At 45.4% G+C, this 26,177-nt stretch overlaps 1 protein-coding gene across 4 annotated transcripts in view; it reads right to left on the bottom strand.

The window, feature by feature from the left end:
* Nucleotides 1-25,585, bottom strand: part of KANK1 (KN motif and ankyrin repeat domains 1) — a 127,599-nt gene extending 102,014 nt beyond the window's left edge. For 2 of the 4 annotated variants that reach the window (XM_048051706.2, XM_013192152.3), the window contains exon 1: nucleotides 3,896-4,001. The gene's annotated coding sequence lies outside the window, so the exon portion shown is untranslated. Of the gene's footprint in view, nucleotides 1-3,895; nucleotides 4,002-18,185; nucleotides 18,252-25,433 lie in introns of those variants that run through there. The other 2 variants (XM_066987889.1, XM_013192146.3) reach the window with 2 other exon arrangements.
* Nucleotides 25,586-26,177: the final 592 nt, after the last annotated feature.

Below are 26,177 nucleotides of genomic sequence, written 5' to 3'. Positions count from 1 at the left end.
CTTGGTTTGCACTACATCAGTCTGAAAACTTCTAGCCCTATGGAAAAAGTGACCAGTTTGAACAAGCGCACTGTTTCCTGTGGCAAAAGCATAGGGACAACTTAATCTTGGAAAGTGCACTGCATTCAGACAAGGACAAACCACATAAACGGCATCAAAGTGCTTTTAAGCCCTCCTTGCTCCTATCAGAGAGGACAAGCACTCAAACAAGTCTGTCTGAATTGGTCACGTACCATTTCTACACTACTGGGAAAAACACCACTGTAAAAAGCATAATCAGATTACTAGAAATGAAACAGCCCTTGATAAGGTGGTGTTAGTTGCAGTTCTCACGCTTGGACCCAAGGTGCATCTGCTCAGAAATGGAAAGGTGTTATTAAAAAACACATTTGCTACATGATCGCTCTCAAAACCAGTAATCTTTCTTTCACACACACATATATATACATATCAGATACCCATGGAAAAGACTAATAAAAGCTGTCTCCTCCAAAATGATTAATACTTTTTGACCCAAAGGCTGAGTGTTTGTGGATGGTACACAGTAACAATGACACTTTGGATAAACACTTTAGTCTCTAACCAGCAAAACTGGTCTACATTGTCACAGAACAGTACAACCCAGCAATCCACATGAATAGATGTGCTGAGCCTTAATACCTTTAGCTGTCAACTCAGATGAGACTGATTCAAATCACTGAATCCTCAGAAGCCAGAACATGCCCTACTCCTTCCTTCCTCCAATACCTTGCCTAGATAAATAGCAGAGTTCATCCTGAGTTTTCTGAAGGGTGATCTTTGCTTAGCAGGCCAAACAGTTCTGTGACACAGCCACCACTCCAGATTTTTAGCTGGCAGACAGCAATCTGAGCTTTAACGAGAAACAGGCTAACTTCTGAAACGGATAAGCACAACTATCCATTCTCTAACTGATGCTGCTATCATAGATGAAACTTCACTGACAGCACTTACAGCTTACCCAATGCTTTCTTTTATCCCACTTGCAGGGGAGTCACTGCTCATGGACTGTGTCACTCTATAGACCAAGAGGAGGGGAAGTCATCAACATACACAAGTTTTTTTCCTCTTCCTTTTTCCCATCACCCTTTCTGTAGGGGGACCAAATTCTTTGTTCTCTATCCAGATGACTTTAGCTATCACAAGTCAGATGGCCTAGGTTTAGAAATGCAACCTATTTTCTGTTGCTCTAAAGCAAGATGTATTTTACACAGCCACTTTAGATGGGCTAAATGTTAGGCAATGAATGGAGGGAAGATAGGGTGTCACAACTGAAGCAAGTTACCTAAAAGTGATTCAAGAAAGATGGAAAACTAGGACGACTCTCAGCTACAGATGTCTTCAATTAACCTTTCTCAATGCACCAGTTATTTATTTTTTTAAACATACTGTATCCAGTTATACCCTTTGCTTAGTCACAATATCACACCATGTAACTCGTCTGGCAAACAAAGTACCTAATAAATCTGTGCTTGCTCCCGTAAGGAGACCAGGGATTACCAAAGGCTGCGAAGGTCATCCTTTTTGTCCTGCAGTGAAAAAGAACTGGAAAAGTGGAGAACGACACTGAAAGAGGCCATAAGAAACTATCTTGCTTGTTCAGTTACTACACACAGATGGGACATGGGCTTCTACTGACAAAAGCCACCTGCATACCCCTCTGGTCCCATCAGAGATGGTCAAACAGGAGAGGGGGAAAGGCTCTGCCAGCTTGTAAAAGGAAGAAGGTTACTTCACTAAGTAGACTTAACTTTCAAAGTTAGGATACAGAGCTGGTTGTCATTAGCTACTGAAATAGCAGCTCAAACACTAGTAATTGATGAGCCTCAAAGAGTCTTAACTACTGGATTTCAAGCAACACAAGCACAAGGAAGCCTCTGTAAGAACTGCCCTTTCTTTGTGCTGTTGCCCCATCCCCTCATTTTCTATGAGAAGATTCCCCAGCATCAGGTATCACAATGTATCTTCATGGGTGTAACACAGCTAAAGGTAATAACAAAACAAAACATATATAAAGCAGCTAATCTGCTTTAGAACCACACCTGTATGAGAACCTGTATGGTAGAGGATACATGTCCTTCACATCTCCTTACCTAGGCCTGGGAGCCTCGGTCCCCCTTTGTCTTGGGACTGGCAACATCCTGAGGCTTCAAGTTGGCAGGAAAAAAGACAATAGGACTAACATCCCCTTCTGGCACCAAGGTAAAACTTGGACCAAGTCAGTCTGCTTTGCAGCTCAGGCTTTTCTATATCTGTTTTGTTCACATATCTTTGGGATTTTCAAACGGGTGTTACCACCATCTCCCTAATGAGATTCCAAAGCACTTACTCCCAAAAGATGGGTTTTTTGGATGAGCTACTGTAGAATAATCTCCAAGATCCATCACTTTTCTGAAATAACCCTCAGCACTCACCACACACAGTCCTTCTGTTATGGCTCAGTGGAATTTCTGATGCCAAACCAAGATGAGAATGTGCTTCTGTCATGCTTTCAGCCTAAAGCTTTGGAGATGAAATGAATTAATGAACCCCAAGCTGCACAGCACTGTTCTGCAAAAGTGTGAATAGTCACATATCACTGAGGGTTACTGTCATAGCAATGCTGTTTCCCTTGTGCAAAAGGAAAAACAAGAAATATGGCAAGCTGTCGCAGATGTTCTTTATCAATGACTTAAGCAAGAAGAGCTAAAACCAAAATCATTCTGAATTTCTAGGGATTCAGTGACCAAGAAAAGTAAGCAAACAAGCATGTGGCCTCCCAAAGAAAGGGGATATTGTCCTCCAGAGTCCCCCCATTAGCTCTTAATAGAACTGCTTTCCCCAATTTCATTTCAAGTTTACATTTCAAGGAAATGTTTTACTGTGTCCCTCAAATGAAGCAGGGAAGTAGCTGGTCCTCATCCTAACACAAGCTAAAAAGAATAGCAAGGAGAAGACAAGCACAATTAACATGCAGTGTCAGTCAGGATAGTCTTCTCTGTTGAAATTATCATGGGTAGTATATTCAGCAATGGGTTAGATCAGAAATTCTACCAAAAAAAGTACACACAAGTGTAAATATTCCTGTCCCTCCTGGAAAAAAAAAAAGTAGGGAGACAGACATTACAACAATACAATACACTGGATTTTCAAGCTCCAACTCACGAGCATTGAGTTTGTAATTTAACAGCTACCTAATTACTTGTACGGGGGAGTGGTGGGTGAGGGAAGTAATGATATACAAATGTGAATTCTGTTACTTTAAACGTGTTTCCGTCAAAGAGCCAGCCAGAAGGAAGAAAACAAAATTTGCAAAAATCCTCTCTGTACACAGCTCATAAAACACGAAGGCCACAGAACAAGGCAACTCAGACCCATTCTCCCCAAAAAGCTGCAGACTTTCATTTGCAAGCACAGCCCGCAGAAGGCGGGGGAGGGAGAGGACAGAAGAAAAGCACACGAAAGCCAGCGCAAACCTTTGCAACCCTGCTTCATCATGTCAATGTGAAGGCTCAGAGTGCTTGCTCAGGGTCACTGCCGATGAAAAAAAAAAAAAGATCACTAACTTGATCGCTGTCATGCCACAGCTCCAGCCTAACAGACTTTGATTTGTGCAGGACCATCCGGGATGTTGCAGCACCCTGTATGCTGCTTGCCCACCTCGGAGATACCGACGGAGGATTTTCTCACACACACGCATTATACACTCTCTGTAATACTTTCACGACATTAAGTACTGCCCTTCAAAAACAAACCACCACTTCACGCCACAAGGACTCCCCGATTAAGATATATTTTAAATAGCCCATTGGACTGTAACACTCAAACCTACTCAGCCACACGAAACCGGTCAGATTTCACTATTTCACAAAAAAAAATGAAATAAGACTAAACTTACAGGATTGTTACTCCACCGTTTCTCTCTAGCACAGGGCACATCATTGAACTGCAACGCCTGAAACAGTAACTTGACCTCTCTGGGAAGGTGGGCGGTATTATACAAGCTGAAACATTAGAAACATGCATAATTACGCCGGGTATTTGCCACACATTCTTTCATCCGTGAACAAATATGAATGGAAAAGTCACACTGACACTCCAGGCTTAGATTATGTCCAAACCATCAATTAAGAAGATTTTTCATGAGGCCTTGGGAGAACAAAAGTTTTCAGAGCAGGAGAAATTTTCTGTGGAGTTACACTGTGCATATATTACGAAGAGAGCACTGCCAGCTCAAAGCTGAGACAACAGTGAGCTAAGACTAGGGAATTTTGGCTTTCTTGCCCGCCACCACCGGCAGCTTAGCCTGTTGCTTTGTTCTCCTGGGAGCACACGGACCCGTGGCACCCATTCATGCAGCGCCAGCGAGGACGCCTGCCAGGGCGCCACCTGCATCCTGCCACTAATCACCCACCCCTTCCTGCAGGGTGACACCTCTCCTCCATGCCGGTGTATCGCCTTTCTGTCCCTCAGCACAGCCCAGTGAGAGCTTCATCCAGCCAAGGACCTTAAGCAGGACCCGTCTGGTTGGGCTTAAAGCATTAGCAGATGGACAAGGAGGGCAGGTGACTGGAGACAAGACACCGTGCTTGCCCCCAGCTGCACACACATCCATGGCTCACACCACAGCCGCTCAATCTTCTGGCAACGCCCCTTTTACACCAAGCACGTGGAGGACCCTCAGGGTATGTAGCCTTCCCTTCCAAAAATGCATTTGGAGGAACTGTACACACATCTAACCACAGTCTTCTGCTGTCACATGAAGTTTTCCTCTTCTTCAAATTCAAGACTTAGCCACGCTCCTGGCCAAGCAAGATGCAGCATCCACAGCTGCTGATCCTAGTTTCCCACTGAGATGTTTTGACAGCAACATCCACACACTTTACCTGGCAGCTCTCTAGCTTATCCCCTTTCCATGAGGAAAGGCTTTGCGTTCTTGATTCAACCACTTCATTCCCCATGCTTGCCCTACAAATAGACGTGGAATACACAGTGTTTATTTCAGCTAATTCCCCATGCACTACGGGCAATGCGTGCACATCTGAAGCACTGGTACGGAGCAGAGACATGAATTATTCTAGAATAATTCTTTTGTTTCATACTTCAAGCAGGCCAGCTCCCTTTCTCTCTGCCCCTTTGTTTATATACTTCAAAGCTTTTGAAGGTCATAGCAATGCATACATTGAACTGCCTCTCAAGATCTGAGAATCAGCATTGGTTACAACCGTTGCAGTTTCCAGACATGAGCTGCCACCAATGATCACATACTAAAAACTTAAGCAAAGTTTTTTCCCTACATATACCTGAAAGCACAAGATAAAAAATTGGTGAGTGCCAAGCAGCGTAAAGTGATACAAGAACTCGGCAGGGATTTATTTATTTATTCTTGTTAGCTTTAAACTTGTTTTTTCAAATAGTTCAAATAGTGGTTTATTCATTAGAGGTTAAAGCATGCATACTTTCTTGGACACTTCTGAAAACTGCGGGAAGCTTTATTTTGAAATTTCTCACCTTCTTTATACCTTAAAAATCAGTTAGAAAAGGAAAGAGCAGCTTTCTTAAACCTTACCTAAGATATCTGTCCAAAATGCTTGAGCTGTATGATGAAAAAGCTTTCAGTCAGAAGTGGTTTGTGGCCAAAAGAAAGGAAACAATGTGCATCTGCAGCATAGAAATGCTCACAGAGCAAAGACCTGAGTTTGCAGCAAATCCCCGTTGGAATCATTTAATTGCCACTACGTATGAATAGGAACTTATCAAGCCTTTTTCAGTATTTGCTTTTCAAGTAAATACTGAAGAACAGAATCTTAAAGTTATAGTATTGACTTTCCCATTTAGAAGTGGCTTGATAACAACCTTCCTCAAGTCATTCTGCCAGGAAGGAGTAGTGTGAGCACAGAGCTAATTTGGGCTTGTTAGTTAAGTTCCTCCTCCTGCTTTATTCAGAAAGCCTAGACAAATAGTTTATCCATGGACAGACCTCAGGGCCTTACAAAATATTTTGTATTCCACTGCAAGCTTAGGCACATCACATAAACATCTGGAGTGACCACTAAAAATGTGAACACCTCCCCCTCAGCCCTGCAGTAGTGTCTTCATGATACTGCTTCATAAACTGATCCCTGACAAAAATTTAAGAAAAAAAGTGTTATAGAGGGCTTCCATCAAAAAAAAAGTGTTGTAATCCATAGCCTGTCTATACATAAGCCAGGGTTTGGGGAAAAAGGGAGGGAGGGGGAATTCAGGTGTATAAACAAACTTTTCCAGTCTTCCTTATCAGTGCTTAACTTCTGAGAGGAAGAAAGAGCTTTGTATCATTACTGATAAGAGACTGTTTCCAGAAGTGTTGGAGACCAGACTGCTCTGGGGGGAAGTGACGGTGAGAATCACGTATGTTCATCTTCCCCCTGGAGGTACAGTCCTGTCTGGAAGTGCTCTGAGCACGCCGAACCTAAGACAGCGTTCAAGTCATTCTGGTGTACTCTGACACCTCCACAGACCGGGAGCACTGAAAACCACAGATCCTTCATGAAACGAGCACATCTACAAAGGCTCCCAGCTGTGTTGTCCATGCCAGAGCCCATAATTAGTGAACAAGCTGCTCAAAATGCAGCAGATACTTTGATACCACATTTCACAGCATATCTGGACTGGAGCCAAAGAGCTGCTTGCTGCCTGAGATAAGCTATAAGGGGGGTGAGGCTCAGTCCTCCCGGGAATGGTTTCCCCAAGTCCTAAAGCAGCAACAACAGCACCTTCAGCTTAGATTGCAAAAATACCTGCAAAATCACAGCTATCAAGCCTAACCACTGGGAATTTTTATTTTTATTTTCAAATCTGTAAAGAAGCTGTGCGTTACTGCGTATGTCAGCAACTGCATAATAGATGCAACTTGATTACCTCAGAACTTACTCTTCACAAAACCAGGGAAACATCATCCTCTTCACTGCTACTCCACGGGAGAGCACTAAGTGCTTCTGGTGACACGCGGGGCAGTAGCAAACAACCAGCATGATAAGCAGTCATTCACATTTCACTCCTGTGAGTAACGCATATATAGTTTAACAATACACAAAATCAATGTATATGTTAAACATGAAAGGAACTGTCCTCAAGAGCTAGATGCTCCAAGATCATGTTTCAAAGCAATGCTGTATCTTTCTGTTAATCTTTTGGGAAAACCAGCATGGATAGTCCGCTGCAATGTGATTAACACAGGAATTCAAGCCTCTCCATTGTGACCTTCCACAGAAACCTCAGGGGTCAAGAGGAGCAGCTTGTATGTGTTTTGCTACAATGCCAAGATATCTGAACTATCAACATAAGCCTTCTCTAACAATAAGACCAACAAGTTTCTTGGGGGGACTTTCACACAAACTCTCTTAAGTTTGCCACAAAACACATTCTACGCAGCCACTAAGGAAAAGTTATTCTTCTAAAAAGTAGTTGCAGAGATTCCATTTTGATATTCAGCTGGGAAAAAAAAGTTTACAGACTATCAGAACAGTAACAAGAAAGAAAAAAAGAACTGCTTTCTTAGAGCAATGGTTAATTAACAAAATGAAGCTGAGAGGCGATTTCTTGTTCCAGCAGTGAAGTGCTAGGCAGACAGAGGGAGCGCTTGAGGAAGGTCTTTTTTTTTTTTTAAATTTAATCTTCTTCAGCCACATCACAGCAAACCCTTGGAAAACCCTGATGTGCACAAGCAAAATTGAAGCCTGGCAGCAACGATGCTCTGTTGCCTTTGATGCCGGAGGTGGTCGTGCCATCCTCCCCCAGCTCGGTGACCGGCTCGGGGAGAAAGCAGCGAGGTGGGGAGGTGGCTGCAATCTATTGCTGTGCTCTGCAGAGGCCCCAGGCTCCGTGAGAACAGCAGGTGAAAATTTAAACTCAATCCCACTCAGTATGCTTGGTATAAATAGCCCCAGGGTGGCAAACATCAAGCCATGAAAAGAGATTATCAGATGAGTTTTTTTCTCCTCATTCTTACCCTTTGCAACTTGAGAAGAGTGAAAGAGGACACCAGCAGCTAGCAAGGAGGCTGCTAATTAATTCCTCCTCACCCAGGCATTGCAAAGCTTCCAGACACAAAGTCCCTGCCAATCTAAGAACAAGGACTTGATAGCACTAGAAGAGGCTTGATTCGTTCTGAAAAAATGGCATCAGAAAAGACATGATCATTTCACAAGATCAGCTTTCCCCCTGTAGGCAGGGAGAAAAAAAATGAGAGAAGCAGCATCACTCTTGGCTACATAATTTTAGGACAGGTTAACGTTCAGAGCACTGACTTGTGTCCCCAGTCATTTCAACCAGGGGTCAGCATGCTACAGGCACAGATACTTTCAACAAGATGACTTTGCATGAGGAAGAGTCTTTATGTTCTCTCTTCGGTGAAGACACTTCCCCCAAAATAAACAATCTCTGTAAGTTGCAAGAGAAATGCCCTGCTGTCAGGGCAGAGCACACATGCCATTTCAGGGTGACAAGCCAGCACAAGACAGGCAGCTGAAGCACTTGAAAGTGAGGGAGGCACAGCCCTGTTGTCTTTAGGTGCTCAGTTAACCTGGATAAAAGGCTATAAAAAGCTCTTTGAAACTGGTAGTAAGATGAGAGATGAGTCAGAAGAAATAATGGGAGAACACTAAGAGGCTCTGCAAAGATATTTCAGCTCTCTCAAGCCTTCTGCAACCAGCAGTAATTTGTTTGCCTAGCATGGCTGCTCTGTTAGCACTATCACAATGCCAGCAGAGAAGCCCTGACAGCGGGAGCTGGACTCCTGGCTGTCACCAGGCAGATAAAGCCATAAGTCAAAGCGTCATCTGAAGCACCTGCAGATCAGGTGCATCTTTCTGGACTGCCAAGCAGACACTGCAGTCATTAAAACTTCAAGGAACAAACCCACCTACAAGCACAAACACTCTAAGCCCAAACAACTTTCACCCTTTGCACCCTACCTGTGTCTGTGATGTCCCTCCTTTCAGCTAAGATGCAATGAAGCATGCAGCTGTTTGAATTTATATTGTGGTTTTGGATGGGGGAGGCTAAGATATAAACTAGTGCAACATCCAGAGGAGCTCTAGCCCCATCACCCTTTGCCAGTTATGCTTAAACACTCCCAGTTTTATTCCCCTTCACAACCTGCTTCTACCCAAGGCAAAGGGGGAGCACCAAGATCCTCTCTTTGCACTGCACGGGTCAAAGCTGGCACAGGACAGCTGGACAAAGAGCAACGTAAAGGATTTGGCTATGTAATATATACTGTGTCACCCCCTGGGCACACAGCACACATTGAATGCACCACAGATGTGCACCTAGCCAACTGTGTTTCCTCGCATCGGCTTTCCCATCCCTTTCCCCATCCTGAAACTGCTTTTCTTCCCTCCTGACCAGCAGTCTCAGCTACATTTTTCCCTTGAGAAAGAGACTACAATTTCTTGCCTTACCACAGAACAGAAGCTTCGCTGAAATCAGAGAAGAAAGAATGTTTTACTTGGTTTGAATCTGAAGACACCTGCAGTTCAGTCTCGGTGTGCAATTCAGAGCCAACTGCAAAAGAATGGAAGTGTCAGGACCAGACACTTAAAGACACCAGATTTTGCTCTGGGCAAACAAGAGGAACATATATAATATACATACACATAAAAAGATACTAAAGCAGAAATCCTCCACTGATGATACCCTGTTGCTGGTTAATCGGTTCCCACGGACAAGCTCCTCTTTGAGGAGACTGACTGGCTTCAAGCCCTTCTTCATGCAGGTAACCTGGAAGAGGATGGCCAGAGGAACCTGAAGATGCAGACAGGCTGGACCAGGAGTGCTGCTGGCCAGCAGGTTGTCTGGGTAAGCAGAAGTTACATAGCTATCTTCCAGATGGGTACTGAGCATTTCATTCCAATGCTATCAGATTTGAAGCATGAGATGGAGCAGAATGTGTAAAGGCAAAGTCTCTTCTTTCCTACTAAACTCTGTTTTTCATTCTCAGGAGCAATACAATGCCACAAACATTTCTTTTTTTGGTGTAAACTGAGGGCGAGTCCTTCCCTACTTGGGATAAACACACTTGCACACATTCCTTCCTTTTATACTGTGTACATCACTGCTAGGCATCACAGGCTGTGGCGGGATGACTCACTGTGGGATGTTACTGATTAACAGCTCACTTCAGGACTTTTCTGTGTGTCCCTACACAACTCCTTGCTCATATCACTCAGGCATCCTGACACCACCTGTTTCTTGTGACTGCCCTCGGGTATATCAGACAAAAACTGCCTTAATAGCCCAGAGTTCACCAGGTACCAGCAATCTTTTTCCTCCCCTCCAGGCCACAGATCTGACCTGCTTGCAACTGCACAGTCCTGCAGCACCAGCCTTTTGCATCCCTGGAGGCTCTGCACACCATAAAGCAGGATTTTGGGTCTTGCTAACGTCCCAGGTGTCCAAGCATTAAGAGACAAAGCTATGAGTCACTGAGCCCCCAGGGGCCAGGGTAGTGCCGGGCAAAGGCACACTGCACCTGCATGCCATGGGCTGGAAGCCTGTTGTTTGCTGGTCTAAGAGTTGTAACAGCTAAGGGACCTTCTCATGTGTCTACACACACACCTGGTCTTATTTCCAAATGCAAGCTCTAGCAGTCTGCTGCGATTAGTTGTGCCAGCCCCACTGATTTGCACAAAAGCCAGAAATCACTCCTGTGTCAGGGGACTGGTAGCCCCTATGAGTATACTGTAAATATTACCAGACAAAATGTACATCTGCGTCAAACCTGTGGTTTGGAAAAAAAAAAGTTATTTCAGCCCATCAGTGCTTTGATCCTCTGACAAATCATTTCCTGACACAAGCTGAAACAACACAAAGGACTTTGGACACCAACCAGCTGTCACAGTTGTGCTGAGAGCTGGCACTGAAGCCATGCAGCCAGAGGGGGAAGATTTAGGTGGTGGTAGTGGAGCAAATGGTAGTCTGCATGTCTGGATTCACAGCTTGTTTCTTCTTTAGATGAAACTTTTGGTGGGAGCTGGCGGAATGGGAGCCCACCAAAACACGTGAACAGCTGCTGCAGGACACTCTGACATCACCAAGGTATAGCAAAAACTCTTGGATGTATTACAACCAGGGGCAGGGGCGGGGATGAAGGAGAGATGGTTTTTCTTTGTTTTTCTCTCCAGAGGATGCTTAGGCATTGTCAGAGCTCCAAATGCAGTGACCCCTTTTTGACCTTTGGGCCTGAGCTGAGAGAGAGAGACAAGTGAGCTTAACAAACATCTGAGACACCAGATGGGAAAAGTGAAGGCAGAACTATGGTTTAATAGCCCTCTCCTTTTATCCTGTTTAAAATGAAGTATTCACACGGTAACCCACAACCTAGAAAAAAATGAAAGAAAAAACTGATACTAGCAGCCTGCTTTCAACATCCTCCCTCAGATATTCTCCTAGCACAGATATATTCATATTTTCCTCTGTTTCTACTAGCATATATAGCACCTGGCAATTAGAAAGAAATGCAGCTTGAGGGGAAGCAGATTAGAAGTATGACTTGCTACATAGTTCTGGTATGATGAATTCTTAATTAAAAAAACACTATTAATTCAAGGTGTTGAAAGGAACAGTCCACAAAACTAAGTAGTTTTTTCCAGCCTTCATCCTCATTTTAACTGATGTATTTTATCACCAGCCTTTGAGAAACCGATTCTACAGTCTTGAGTGGAACTAACCATAGCACACAAAACAAAGAGTGACAGAAAAAAAGAACCCTTGAGATACCCCTGACATTTATTAACTTTTCCTACAGACAACATAAAACTGAACTCCTGAAATCCTTCTAGTGTCAGACTTGTTACCCTAACGCTTCTTTCTTAAAACAAGTTTTGGTTGCCAAGCAGCTCTCAGATGTGCAACTCGACCTGCCAAGGTCTGGCTGCACCAGCGTCTTCAAGCTTCACAGCACAAAGGGATAAACTTAATAAAACCTGTGCTCGGTGCTTTGAACTAAGGCTAGATCCAGAACTGACATTACTCTGCAAGCCTCTGTTGTGATGCAAATGTCCAGCCTGCTCTCTTCCCCCCCCCGCCGTGCATCACTGCTCCAAGACTACACCACCCAGCCCTGCCCACGCTCTCGCACCAACATTTCACCTTTGCAGCCTCCTGGTCAACCTGACACTCGTGCCAGCACACCGGCAGCCACAAGGGAACAGCAGCAACGTGCCAGCACTGTGCGTAACCCAGAGCCAAAGCCAGCCCAGCTCCACAGCTGCTGGCCAAACAGGGCAGCGAGCAAACTGGGCAAGAGCGGAGGAAATGCTCATGTGGTGTTAGGTCAGGAGTTAAAATATCACAACAACCTGCAACTTCCATCGTGAACAGAACTGAAAAGTGCCAGAGCAACACAGAGGAGAAACTCATCTGCACAAGGCATCCAGCTTACGACGCAATTTCTGCCACCTGAGATAGCCAGCAAGGCAACAGTTAGAAGGGTCATCCTTCCTCCAGGAGGAAATTAAAACATGACTTAAAATGAAGTTTTCAAGAAGCAGCCAAGAAAATGGATGGAGCTAGTAGAGACTTCCTAAATCAGAGAGAAGCTCGGGATCTCAGTCTAACAAGATGAATATTATCCCTTTTTCACAATAACTAGGAGCCTTCTTTTCCTGCAGGTCCATCTTCAGCTTCAACATCAGTGCTGACAGTACCATTACCATCACTCACCTCACCTGACTTCAGTCCCCATTGGGCCATCCAGTGAATCATAAGCCAGCCATGGAGTACAGCAGCTTCCCCCCCCCCCCCAATAACAAAACATAATTCATACAGGAATGTAAAGCACAAGTCAGTTGTGGCCATACTTCTCCCAGAATGTTAGCAGCCCTGTAACAATCATCACTCAATTAACATGTTAATGAAAGGAAATCAAAAGGTCAGGTCAAAAGCCATCTGTGTGTAAGTCAGCATTCACAGCTAAGAAAATACCAGACTGCTGCACACTCTGCTGGTCAGAGCCTCTGGCATGCACAGCACACACGGCGGACACAGTCCACAGCCCACACTGCCCAGTTACAAACATCTCAGACTGCAGTACTAACGGCAGCACCCGTGACATCTCAAACCATTTGCATGCTCTGACCCCTGGCAAATATGCTTTTTTTCCATTCTTCTCTCCCTCCCAGTTTGATTTTATACTGTTTCCAAGATGACAACAGAAATGCAAGAAATGCACACAACACACAGGCATGACAAAATTCAGGCCAACATGCCTTGCTGAGAAAAGTTTCCTCTCTGCAGCTTGCCAGAGTTGGCAATTCCTCAATTGTGCATCTTTTATTAGTTACAGATAATTCTTCTTTGTAACTCTGAGACTTGAACTTAGTACCAAGAATAGCCAAGGCAGCCTAGCACCTCTTTTTTCATAACCAAACTATAACAGCTCACAGCAAAAACAGCCTGAAAAGTTGCAATTATCGCCCAGTGCTGCTGTGTTATGAGAGGCACCTGTATTCCTTCCCTTCCCCCCCCTCCTTGCAATGAAGCGAAAAGTAATTGCACAGCTGACTCATCACTCCTGCAATACTCCCTTAAGACAAAGCTCAGGACTAACACAAATTTGATGACAGACTGAAAATGCAAAGGAACAGTTTCTCAAGACAAAGTTTTACTTGCCAGATTCAACAGAGGAGCCTGAGGTCTATGAGGGCCAGCTCTTTCACTTTTTATTTTTTATTTTTTAACTTTTTTTTTTCTTGCTACCCCCTTCTCCTGTATTCTCTTAGAACCTCTGAATAAACAGAGTGGGCACTCAGGGGCAGGATGAAAGAGGAGGAGCGGGCACAACTTGATGGGGAGTGAACAAAGCATGTGCTAGATAGAAAAGTTACAGGAAATAGGAGTCAGGAGAGCTGAGGCAGAGGAATAGCAAAAGCATGAGAACAGCAGAGATGTTTCACAGACACGTCTGGGCAAACGTTCAAGGCCACGAGGTAGAAGTACTAGGAGCCGGGAGTCACATTGTGCCTCTTCGCCCTGAACAAAGCTACTGCGAGCAGCTCCCATGAGGGACCTGCAGGCGGTGCCACGGCTTCCACACCAGCAGCTTGTGGGCAGCTGGGAGAAACCAGATGCGCTGGGCATCCAGGCCTCCCCTAATCCCCCTCAATCAATACTCAGCTGGTGATCAACGTGGCTTAAGTGGTCAAGATGAGGCAATCGGCACAGATGGGACGAAGAAGTCCAGCTTAATCAGGAAGGCAGTCAGCTGGCATGGCCCAGACAGAGCTGCCCCTTGAGCAAGTTTAACCTCAGTGTCAGAACTGGTACTTTTAGCAGGGATACTTTCAGCCGCCTTATATTCACGTGGTGCAGTCAGAAGCATCCTGCTAATCCTCCAGAACTACCCTCCTAATTCACCAAAATCAGCAGGAAATTGATTTTAGCTTTTCTTAGGACATGTGCTGGAGACTACATCACTACGAGCTGTTCATTCATCCTCCTGCAGGCAGATACCTCTCACTGTGTGGCAGGCAAGGCAAGTGGGGGAAAGCACCATTTTGGCTATCTGACTTTAATTTACCTCTGTATGCAAGTCAAAACCCATCTCAGATAAGACCAGCCTCTTTGTAGGAGAAGCTACAATGATCTACTGCAGTTAAATCCTCACCTGCAAGCCACTATTGCTTTAATTAGATTCAGTTGAATCCAGGACTCTGCAGTCTAGACATGGTTTAGCAATTGCTTTTATGTGAGTAACTCATTGCAAGAGAACACAGTTCTTAAAGGAATTAGATACTCATCACATGTTAGGTTTTATCTGGGTCTTACCTCAATTTTTGGCAAAGAAAACTACTCTGGATTTGGACAGGACAAAGTCAGCCTAGCTGAAGTATTCAAGCACAAGTCCAAATGAAGATTTTACACAGGCAAGAAAATAAAATGTTCCTCATATAACCCTAACACTTTTCCCATGTTTAGGCTTCCTGTTCAGAGCAGAAACGTTTACACTACAGTTTTGCAGAATAGTATAGAAACACAATTGAGGCATTACAGATTACTATTACTTGTTCTGGCCCCTTCTGACAACCTCTGTACTAATATGGATTTTAGGCAGACAGAAAGATTGACACAAAGGAGAAAAAAAAAACAAAGTACCTGCTTCTGACCTACAGTACAGATACACTAGTCACATTTTCAAGGACTTCCCATGCTTATGCATCTTTTCACAGAAACCTAAGGCAGAAACATCAGAGCAAATCTGTCTCAGCAACTTGGGGGTTGAAATCAACGTGGCTAAATGCTCTAGCCCTCAGCTCAGCTGAAGTTGGTTTGACTAAGTTTAATGTACATAAAAAAGTGCTGTTGGATGAGAGAAAATAGTAAGTGCCATTCTTCTAGCTATAAATACATTTAATTGCTATTGATGCTTTTCTCAAAGAATCTCTGGCAGAGTTTTGGTTAGACAGGGGAACACCAGCCCAGTGTTTCTGAAGACTGGATGTGCAGGGAAAGACATCTTACATACCTGTCTAGTTCCTCTGCAGGGCACCAGTCACAATGGCCAGCCAGCACTGGTACCAGAATGGCTGTAACTTGACATTGCATAATACAGTATTGACCAGCTCAATTAACAGTTGCTCTCTAAGGCACCAGAGAGCATAAAGAAACCCATAAATCAGCCCATTTCTACTCGAGCAGTTGAAGAGAGCTTATTTTCTGCAGCTTACAGAGGAGACAACCCTGGCCAACTTTTATGATGCAAATCAACACGTTGCTTGGAGGAAGAAGGGGAGAAAAGGCCTTTTAATTGAAATTACAGTGAAACTTCCTCCCTACACAACAGCCACGGAGACTCCAGGAGCCAATTCAGGAGCACTGCGCCTCCTCCAGAACTGCACCGCACTCCTTCAGACCCTGCACAGCCAAATTTCTAGCCCCTTGTTTGCACACTCACGTGCCTTCTGTCACATCACTGACCTGCTGTCACCAAAAAGGTCTGGAACCACCTGAAACCAGCACCAGAGCACCAAGCTGTTCCTGAAACTGGGGGAAAGGGCTGCAAGTCACTGCCCTTCCACGAAGGTGTAGGTACAAGCAAGCTGCTGCGACTCCTTCACGAAGCCGTAAGTCTCCAAAGCAGAGCGCCTGCCCGACTGAAACAACTCAGGAATGCGAGCAATGTGGGCAGGGGGGCTCTGATGGATACTGAGGGAGGACAGGAGCAGGCAGACTCCTGTGGTTTCCCGGCCGAGCTGAAGGACCAGCCCTGCCAGCCCCACGCGTGCACGCACAGGCACAGGCATCACGGGAATGCGAGCAATGCAGACGGGGGGCCGAGGGGGCTTTTCTGCCTGGTAAAGGGGGATGAGAGCAGGTACAAGACCCAGGGCTGACTCTGGTTGCTGCAGGAGTCTTTAGGTCACAGCAGATGGGTCCTTTCCCATCCCAGCCTGTGCTTGTGGATGCAAAACTTTACACGCAGCTTTGCAGCAAGACCTTTTGTCGCTAATACCTACACTGGCTGAAACAAACTGCAGGTCCGTCCCCTGGTATTTGGCAAGTTGCTGACATCAAAAACATACCAGCATCAGGAGCAATAAACACATGCACTTAACACTTCCTCGGCCAGTGATTTGATATTCAGCCCTACAAACACAACCCTTCTGCTTTTTCTCCCCCAGGCTAACAGAACTGCTGCACATGGAACAGACCTGACGCTCTCCCAGCTTTACTCCGGCCAAAAATAACAATTCCTTACGGCACGAGGAACGCTGTTTTAAAGGTTCATGAAGAACACCAGGCTGTTTCTACCACACTTTCCTGGTCCCAAGGTCCAGCAGAGAGAGGGGCCGGTGCAGGAGTGTTGCTGCAGCAAGAGCTCCCTGCAGGGCTGATGCCGCAGCCGGCCAGCAGCATCTCCTTAGCACGCCTACCGTGCAACTCGTGACAGTCATGATGTGTGCACGGGCACAAAGAAAGGCTTGTTTTCCTTAAACTTCCCCAGCTGAGAAGGTTCCTGGCAGCCACTAGTATTTTCGTGGATGTGACCGATCTCACACATCGTTTAAAAACATGACAGTGGTCACAAGCAGCAGCGGTGATGGGGTGAGAAACTGCAAGAACAAACACACAAAAGAGATAAAGGCCAAGTGATAAATCACTGATGGGATCAGGAAGAGAGCAAGAAAGCTCATACTACACACTGCTCAGCCGTTGTCCGCTTGAAAAAAGATCACGGAAAAAAAACACAGAAGAACAGAGTTAAGAAAAATGCATGAACTTTGTCAGCGCAGCAAAGTGAAGCTGACAAACTGAAACTGCAGCTTATCACACCTACACCATTTTCAGCACGTCCTGATTTCAGAGAGATTCATTCCCAGGGTCTTCTTGCAGGTGACTCTCTGACCTGGTGAAGCTACCAACGGGCCACGCACAGAAGAGAATCCAAGCAGACTGCAGGTAAAGTATGTGTGTGAAAAAAACATTCAGTCCCAGTTTCCAAGCCAGAATAAGTCTTGCATTCATCTGAGAAAATAAACTCTTCAAGAGCTTACCATAAAAAAAAAAAGGCAACTTAAAAGTTTAAGAATTATTTCAATACCACGTCAGGAAGGAATGGAACTTTAAAGAAAATCTCTTCTTGTGTTGCTTTGTGTAAAATCTTAAGGCTAGTCAGGGATAAAGACTGTTGTTTTAAAAGCAAATTGTTTGAGAAATGTGAAGTGTGTTTTTTTAAAAAAATGCTATGAAGCAGCTTAATTCTAATCCCATTCATAAATCCACACTAAGTCTTCTGGCTCTTTTCAGGTGTCTTTGAATTAGAAACCAAAATGCAAATTTGCCTGCTCAAGAACTCTAACATTTTCCAAAGTCAACTTTTCTTTTTTTAAAGAAAAAATTTGCTCTTCAGCAAAACTGTTCAAGGACTAAAATTATGAGAATTGACAGTTAACGCGGAAACTTTCTCCCTGCTTTTCGTTTTGTTTGTGGAAAACTGGAGATTATGAAGAGAATTTTAAGTTTAAAACATACATTTCTATTAACATCTTCATTGTGACAACTGATCTTCACTCAGTTGCCAGTCTCTGCAAGAAAAGGTGACAGTGACAGATGAACAGAAAGCTGGAGAATACAGAGCAAGTTAGGAGGTATACTGAAAGACACAGGAGCTATGGTAACTCTACTTTAGTATAGCCATGAAGTCCCACCTTGGTGTACTTGTATGGTTTTCCATAGCGTCCATATGCAGTTTTGGACAGTGTCCTCCACTTCATTAGTATTTCTCCAGCCATAACTCAGCTACATGACAAATCACAGTGAATGACCTGCCTGATTTTGACCTTTGTTTGGTGATCTAAAATGTAAACAATGCATATCAAAGTTATCTATCACAGAATACCAGATACAACTTGGTCTACCTGTGGGTAATTGGCATTAAAAGTCAGATTCAAATAGATGTATGATTATACATTAAGGCACTCTGTTCCAAAAAAAACAGAACAACAATAACAAAAAAACCGCAGGATCAACCCCAGCATCAGTTCCTACTCTGAAGAAAGTTTCAGCTAAATATCTTCCCTCAGCAGATATTTTGCTATGTCAACTAAAGGCACATCCACTTCGAAGAAAGCAAGGCTTTGCTCCAGTGAGGCCCTCCAAAAGCCAGGCTTGCCGTGGGAAGCAGACTGTGCCTTAGTATATCAACCACTGACATCACAAGGAGACTCTGAAAAGAAGGAGTTGAAATAGAGTAGAACCTGTCTACTAGCATCTGAGTTACTAACAAAGCACTGGTGAGACAAAAAAAGACAAAAGCCCCACGGGCTTAAATTGCCTTTGCCAAACTGCAGAACAGAAAAGACCTATCAACTCTTTTGTTCCGATTTTTCTGTCGGAAGCTTGGAAATCAGAGACACAAATTTCACAATATTGTTTCATTAGTAATTATGCATGGGTCATGTCCCCTTACTTTTGTCTGATAATCAACATCTTGACTGTCCTTTGTTACTTTTTATATCCTAATTTTAAAACACTTAAAAGCCAAAAACAAGAGAAAGAAAGGCTCTAGTCTTAATACAAAGATTTTTTTTTTTCTTTTCTTTCCAGTCACTGCACTTCTTGGCAAGTTCTCTGGCACGGTACTGAAGAACTGCAAAAAAACTGATGTATCTTTCTTTCTCTGTCCAAACCGGATTAGCTGGGAGTAACCCTTAGAGATCCTCTGCATTACCATATGCTGAGACAGGGATGAAAAGAGCAACATTTGCAGAAAGTTTACTATTGTCTGCAGTCCCTTGGTTTTTTTTGACACAGCTGTTCCAAAGCAGCTCTGGAATGAGACCCCTCCTTTTCTCATTTAGCAGCTCATGAAGTGAATGAAAACACTGTGACAGAAGTCCTAACATACACAGCCATGTTTATGCACCTAAACAAACACATTCAACCTCTGACATGTCTCACTCCAGGGGAGACTCCCAGCCGTTACATATCAAAACCAATTACATTAAAAAAAAGAAAAAGTCAGAACAACTCAGGAAATCACTATTTTAAACTAAACTCTTCCATCTCTGCATGAATACGAAACATGAGGCAAAGGCGTTTTCCAAATCCCACGTGCAGAGTGGGATGCTCCTGCTCACCACCTTCGAAGATGTTTGTTAATGGGGCAAACTTTAGAACAAGCCACGTTGGCTTCCACAGGCTCATGGGGGAATCCCAGTGTCAGGAATTAATGGACATGAAGACATGGCACACCTCCGTGCTGGCGCTGGGATGCTGCCCACCCCTTGATCTAGGTCTAACAGGTTTGTTTCCAGACACATTTGGTGCTCCCGATCAGTTTCATCCCACAGCCCATAAATATTAGTGCCGTCACAAAGAAGCTGGCAGCAGGAGGACAAGAGGAGACCTCGCTCATCTCAGTGGGGCACAGGTTTGCAGCGGGCTGCAGCCCAGCAGGGAAGAGCAAGGAGGTGCAAGGATTCATAGGGATGGCAAAAGACACCGCAGCAGTTCCAACGCCATGTCTGACGTCCATGGTGCAAAACCACCTGGGTCAACCTGGGCAGCACCCTCCCCCTTAATAATTACACTGGAGATCTGGAAAGGGATCAGAAATGTGTCAAAATAATGAAAAAGTCTCAAAAGAAACTACTCTTGCTTTTAACTGATTGAGAAAGCACTGTCTGGAAGCAGCTAAGGAATCACATAAAATAAAGGCACATAAAAGGTAAATCAGAGCTTCTCCTTATCACAAGGATGAGGTATGATCAAGCTATGCAATTAGGAGTCCAAAATAACAAAAGAATAAAAAGATGTCTTGACTGCTCCCACTCCTGGTCTCATGTGCATGCATGCATACAGATCCATGCTACAGAAGTCATTATCACTGCAAAGCATCCATGAAGGCTATCAGCATGGTGAGGCTGAGAGAAGGATTGTACAGGTAATAGTATTATCCAGAGCTACACTTGGAAACCCTAAAGTCTTCCGGGAAAAAAAAAAAAGCCTAGGGACTTAATGTTAAAAAAAAAAAAATCAATGTCTGCTAATTACAGACTGATACGAGACATAAGGCAAGGGACAGATTAGTCCTCCTCAGCCTTGGGTGTGTAAATGCTACACTTCTCAAAGCCTCTGTTACAAAACTACTCAGCACAGAGCAGCCTTACTGGGGCTGGAGCCTTGCTGGATAAATAACAACTTGGCTGCTGTCTTCTCTCTGCGACCCTCCCGAGCAGCCTGCGCTGCCCCAGGCCCCTCTGCTGCCTATCTGCTAAAAGGAGCCAGGTGAAGGAGAGAAGCCACCCAAACCACCTGAGGAGAGGAGCCACCCAGACAAGACACGCTTGTGCCATGGTGGGCTAAGGACTGAGAGAGCAGGACAGCAGAAAACAGCAGCAGCACAACCCACACCTGCCAGGGCGCTGCAGCAGCACAACCCTGCACGGGCCTCCCTCCGGGCACAGAAGAAGGCAGGCCAGAAAGAAAGCCACAGATACTTGGCAACCTCCACCAACAGAGCTCAGGGCACTTACAGATGGGAAGGGCACCCTCTACTTCCCTGGCAAGTGCCAAAGTTTCATAAGGCATGGGCTTAAAGGCTTCCAAACCATGGCAGGCCACCAAACCATCTGGTCTGTCACTTGAGAGGTGCACTGATCGTAGGCCTGAGACCCACAGAGGTGTCCTTGCTGTCACCCCCCCGGGTGGCCCATGTCCACCAGCTGGCCATGAAGCAGCTCCAGCTCCCAGCAGTGCCATTCTTTTGTAATTCAACCAGCCACCACCCTTCAACAGACCACTTTCCTCAAGAGGCCTTGTTTTAGGGAAGTGTTGCAGCCTCCAACCCACCAGGGTCGGATGAGATACAAGGGTCTAGTGTTGGCTCCTGTGTGCAATAAGAAGCCTGTGCAAACATTTTCAAGATCAGTATTTTGGTTGACGAAAAGGCCAGACTCGTTTGAAAGATTTGCTTAGCTACAATTAAGTTTCAACTGTTCGTGCCTGACGCCTCTGCCTTCAGTATACTAACTCATCTGAAGAATTAAAGGGACATTTGAAACGCAAACTTATGACTCAGGTTTAATTGTCAGGTGTCCTTCTCCAGTACAGCTCTAATTAGAAATCAGAAACATTTCTGAGAGCAGAAAGAGACTAAAAATTGACATAAGCTACCAAGGGAAGCCTGTGGGAGCATTTTAGTTCTAACAGGGTGCCTTCTTTAACTTATGCTTTAGCTAAACTACTTGTTGGGCTTCATACATGGGTAAGAGCCTAGGGCCTGTGACAGCCTGGAAGTGAGGACAGACTGCAAGAGCATCTGATCTGAGTGACAGAAGTCCTTGCATTACTAGCAAAGCTCAGAAAGCATTGTCAGTATCCACAATCAACACCTGAAAAGCCATTTCCTGTTTTCCTCATCAATGGAAATGTACAGTTTAATGGTGAAGCAATGACTATCACCGTACACATCTTTCTGCTATCTTGCAGAGGTTGCCAGGGAAAATTTTGTAAGAAGAATATGATTATGCCTTAAACCAGTCTTCAGATTTAACTTCCAGTCTCAACATAGCTGTCATGATTGCAGACAGCTTCCCTGTGTAAAATACATGGAGGAAGCAAGTGAGATAGAAATTAGAGTATAATTCACAATAAAACACTGCTAGGAGTAACCTTCACAAAACATATAACTGCAAGAAATAATCAACTATCCTATTCCTGACATGTACTATTACTACTCTTTGGGCCCCAGCCGTCTGACATACAGACAGCTTGCACATTATTGCACCTCAATAGGCAGCATCTATAATGGTAGCAAGAGATAACCGTGGAGTATCAAAGTTGACAAGCCTAAGTGGTTTCCATGATTTCTCCATGAGATGCCTAAATGCTTTTTGGAGCACTGCCAATTATTCAACCGCAAAAACAGATACTTTTAAGATACTTAAGATGAACCATTTCCCACTAGAACCAAACACATTAAGTTTGATCATAAATCTGAACCTCTAGTCAAGACAAACTTATCTATCTTTTGTAAGTAATGAAATAAGATTTGTATAGTAAAATTCAGAATAAAACTCAAACAAAGAATGTTTTAAGTAAATGCAGTAAAAAAATTGAATTTTATTCACAAAAAAAAATTTAGAAAAGTTAGAAAGTTACTCACAAACTACATATACTGCATCATCAGAAAATTAGGTGGAATCAAAACTTTTTGCAAGTTGTTGGTTGTTCACTTTGTGTTGCAATTCCAAGTGAACTCCTCATCATTATGACACAACCTAGTTATTAGCTTTATTAGCTTAACACTCGTCATCTTGCCACAATGCACAAAAATCTAGAAAAAAAAAATCATACCTGCACCTGTACATACACACAAGCTTTCAAGCCGCCTTGGGAGTTCTACATTTCTTCCCTTTCTAAGGCACACAGGCAAGTTTGGATGGATCAGACAGTACAAGAAGTGACGCCTGAAACTCCCACCATGCCCCATTAGCCAATTCCATTAGCTAAATGACTAGGAAAAACCTACTTTTCCGTGACCTACTACTACAGTAGGTGCTGACACCACAAGAAAATTTGCAACTGTCCTCAATTAACAACTAATGCTTTGGTAACTAAAAGCACGATCAGCTGCCTGTTTGCAACAGCTCTGCATCATTTACAAGAGACTCTTCATTTAGAAGTTTTCATTTCACTTTCAGCATCTATTATTTACATGCACAGGGCACTGCAGAAAGCGAGTCCACAAGCAGTACCAGAAGCTTACAAGCCCAAGAAAACTGCCTAAAAGGCAAACATATACAAGGGGGAATGACTGAAAAGACTTGTCTCCTACAGAAGCCATTCATGGTATGAGAAATAGATCCATTGCCAGTTCTGCCCATGGCATGGAAGTAGCGTTTAGAAACCTGCTCAAGCAGCACCTGAAAGCTCCACCTTCAGTTTCCAATTGAGGGCCGAGTTTTGTCCTCAATTTCCCCAGTGCAATTTTAAAGTAAGACCTAATCTCTAAAGAAAGCAGGTTTGCGCAAGTTTAAAACCTGAGGCACTGGGGACTCCTCTACAGGCTGGAGTGCTACAGAAGTTGTCAACAAATTAGCCAGAGCAGTCATCTGTAATTTATTTAATGGCAGTATCATGTTTGCCACCAGATAGCCATCCACATCAATTGTGGAGTTTTCCTCTGGCTGGGACTCAGGCAATAGACAGAAAAATCTTGATGTGACATCACATAATTTTGTTGTGACATCACATAAGAGTTTAGAGTAACATCAAATCCCACCAACAAGCACACGATGGGCAAAATCACACATTTTGATCAGCACTAGTGTGTAGCCACCTACGCCCCTGCCCAGCCTGGTGTTACGCTGCTGATGGGTACTGTCCTGTCGGAATAAGCCATGTTTCCCCACATGCACCTACACCCCACAGGATGCTCACACTATGAACTCACACAGCCAGTCCCCCCAGGTCCCACACAGCAGAGGTACAACCTCTGACTCAAAATGGCTGGAGGAACAACACAAGCTCCCGTGCCACAAGACACCTTCTGCTGAGGAGGCATGCTGGGGGTCTGATCCCATTTTACCTAGTCACTAACATGAGCCAGATGTTCCCAGCTGGAGGAGAGACCAGACTTCATAGATGTCACTGGCTGGCTGGCTGGGTCCCAGCCAGGAGCTGTGCCCCACGTGCACCACTCCCCTTGGGAATCAGACTCCAGACCTGAAGACCACAGCAGCAATCCCAAGGGCTTGAAAATCCACTCAAAGTCAGAGCTTTCTTTCTACCTTGGGTGCCTATTCTAAGATTCAGCCTTTCTAAAACTCGCATTAAACCAATCAGGCGCCTTCCAACTCTCGCATATTTTACTTTCTTCACAACATGCACACACAACCTTTAATCAGAGCCAGCCACTCCATCAGAAAGAGTGAAGTAAAAGGGCAAGACATCTGATATTTTCAATCAGCAAATTGTCATGGCTACCTTTCTTGGCTCGCCAAGATTCAAGGTTGTCAACTAAGCTACAGAATTGCCAGAAGGACTGTGCTGTTATTTAAATGTTTTAGAGCTTTGATTTCACAAAAAGCACACCAAGACTGACCTTAACATCAGAACACGAAAGCTAAACATAGCTTGGTCTTAAGTAAAACCCAGGGCCAAAGAAGTCACAAGAAAGTCATTTGCAGTACCGAGGCTTACAATTATGCCTGAATAAGTTTTTAAACACAATTGTACATCGAGCTATAGGGCCTTTTCATGTTCTTTGTTTCGGAAAGAAACAAACAGTTTTCAGACAAACCATAACGTCTTTAAGTGCTTTTCGAGACCCATGAACAGCAGCCAAAGTTAAGGCACGTTCATAAGCTGGGCACTAAAACCCAAAGCTTCCCACCTCCACCGCCCCAAAAGAAAAATCGCTACTTTTAAGTGCTAGCTCACAGGTCAGACGGTACCGAAGGCAGTCCATTTAACCGAAGCGCGGACGAGCACAGGTCCCTCTGTGGATGCCACCCGCTCCCCACGCCGATACCCAGCCTCGCTCCCCCCCTCTACAGGTGCCTCTCCATCTCCCCTCGCTTCGGCCCCGAGACGTGCACACGGGGCACGACCAGCTCCCGAAACGAGCAGCAGAAACCTGCCTCCGGCGTGCCGCGGGCTCTCGGAGGGGCGCAAAGGCAGGGTGCCGGCAAGGCGTGCGGCTCGGCAGCGCTCCGTGCCCCGCCACCGCACCGCCGGCTTTCCCCTGCAGCACGGTGGCAAAATAAATACAACAATTAAATAAACAAAAAGACCGAAAAAAAAAAAAAAAGTTCGCATACCGCTGCCCGCCCCGAGGGAAGCTCCAGGCAGGGGACCCGCACCCGCACCCGGACCCGACGGCAGCGACTCCCCGCTCCCGCCCCTCCGGGGGGGGCTCCGCCGCCCCTCGCCCCCCTCCCGCCGCTCACCCGCGGTCTCGGCGCCCCGCGGGGGCCCCGCGGCGGGGGCGAGCATCCCGCACGCCGCTCCGCCGGCCGCTTTGTACCGCCGGCCGCCCGCACTGCGGCTGCGCGATGCCCAAAACCGACGGCGGTCCCCGCTCTCGCCCCCCGACGGCGCCGGCCGTGCAGCGACCCCTCCGCGTCCCGGCTGAACTCTCCTCCCCCGGACCGGCCGGGGGTGGGACTTGGTGGGGCGGGGGCGGCGGGATGCCGTGGGATGCCGTGGGGTGGGGTGGGATGCGGTGGGATGCGGTGGGATGCGGTGGGAAGCAGTGGGATGCGGTGGGATGTGATGGGTTGCGATGGGATGCGGTGGGATGCGGTGGGGTGCCGTGGGAAGCAGCGGGATGCCATGATGCAGTGGGGTTTTTGCCCCGGTGCACAGCATCCCGTTGCTGGCCGCAGTGCGTCCCTCCCCCCGCCCTCCAGCTCCGCAGTGTTGGAGATGCGCTGGAGGGTCGGGGGTTAATGAGGAAAAAGTTTCGTTTATTTATTTATTTATTTATTTTGCATCCATCTTATATCCCGGGTCGCCCAGTCACTGGGATGCAGGAGCTCCACACCGGGGAGAGAGGGGTTGCCGTTGAAGAAAATGCAGCATCCTTGGGTAAACCCCACAACGGTTCAGGGTTAACCTGGGAGAAGCCCTCCCAGTGCTCTGGGTGGAGGGACTGGCCCTAAACCCTTCGGGAGGGTTTGGACCAGCCCTGG

Source organism: Anser cygnoides, chromosome Z (assembly GCF_040182565.1).
Source record: "Anser cygnoides isolate HZ-2024a breed goose chromosome Z, Taihu_goose_T2T_genome, whole genome shotgun sequence".
NCBI lineage: Eukaryota > Metazoa > Chordata > Aves > Anseriformes > Anatidae > Anser > Anser cygnoides.
Note: the sequence above shows the minus strand (reverse complement) of the source record. Positions and strands in the feature narration are given on the sequence as shown.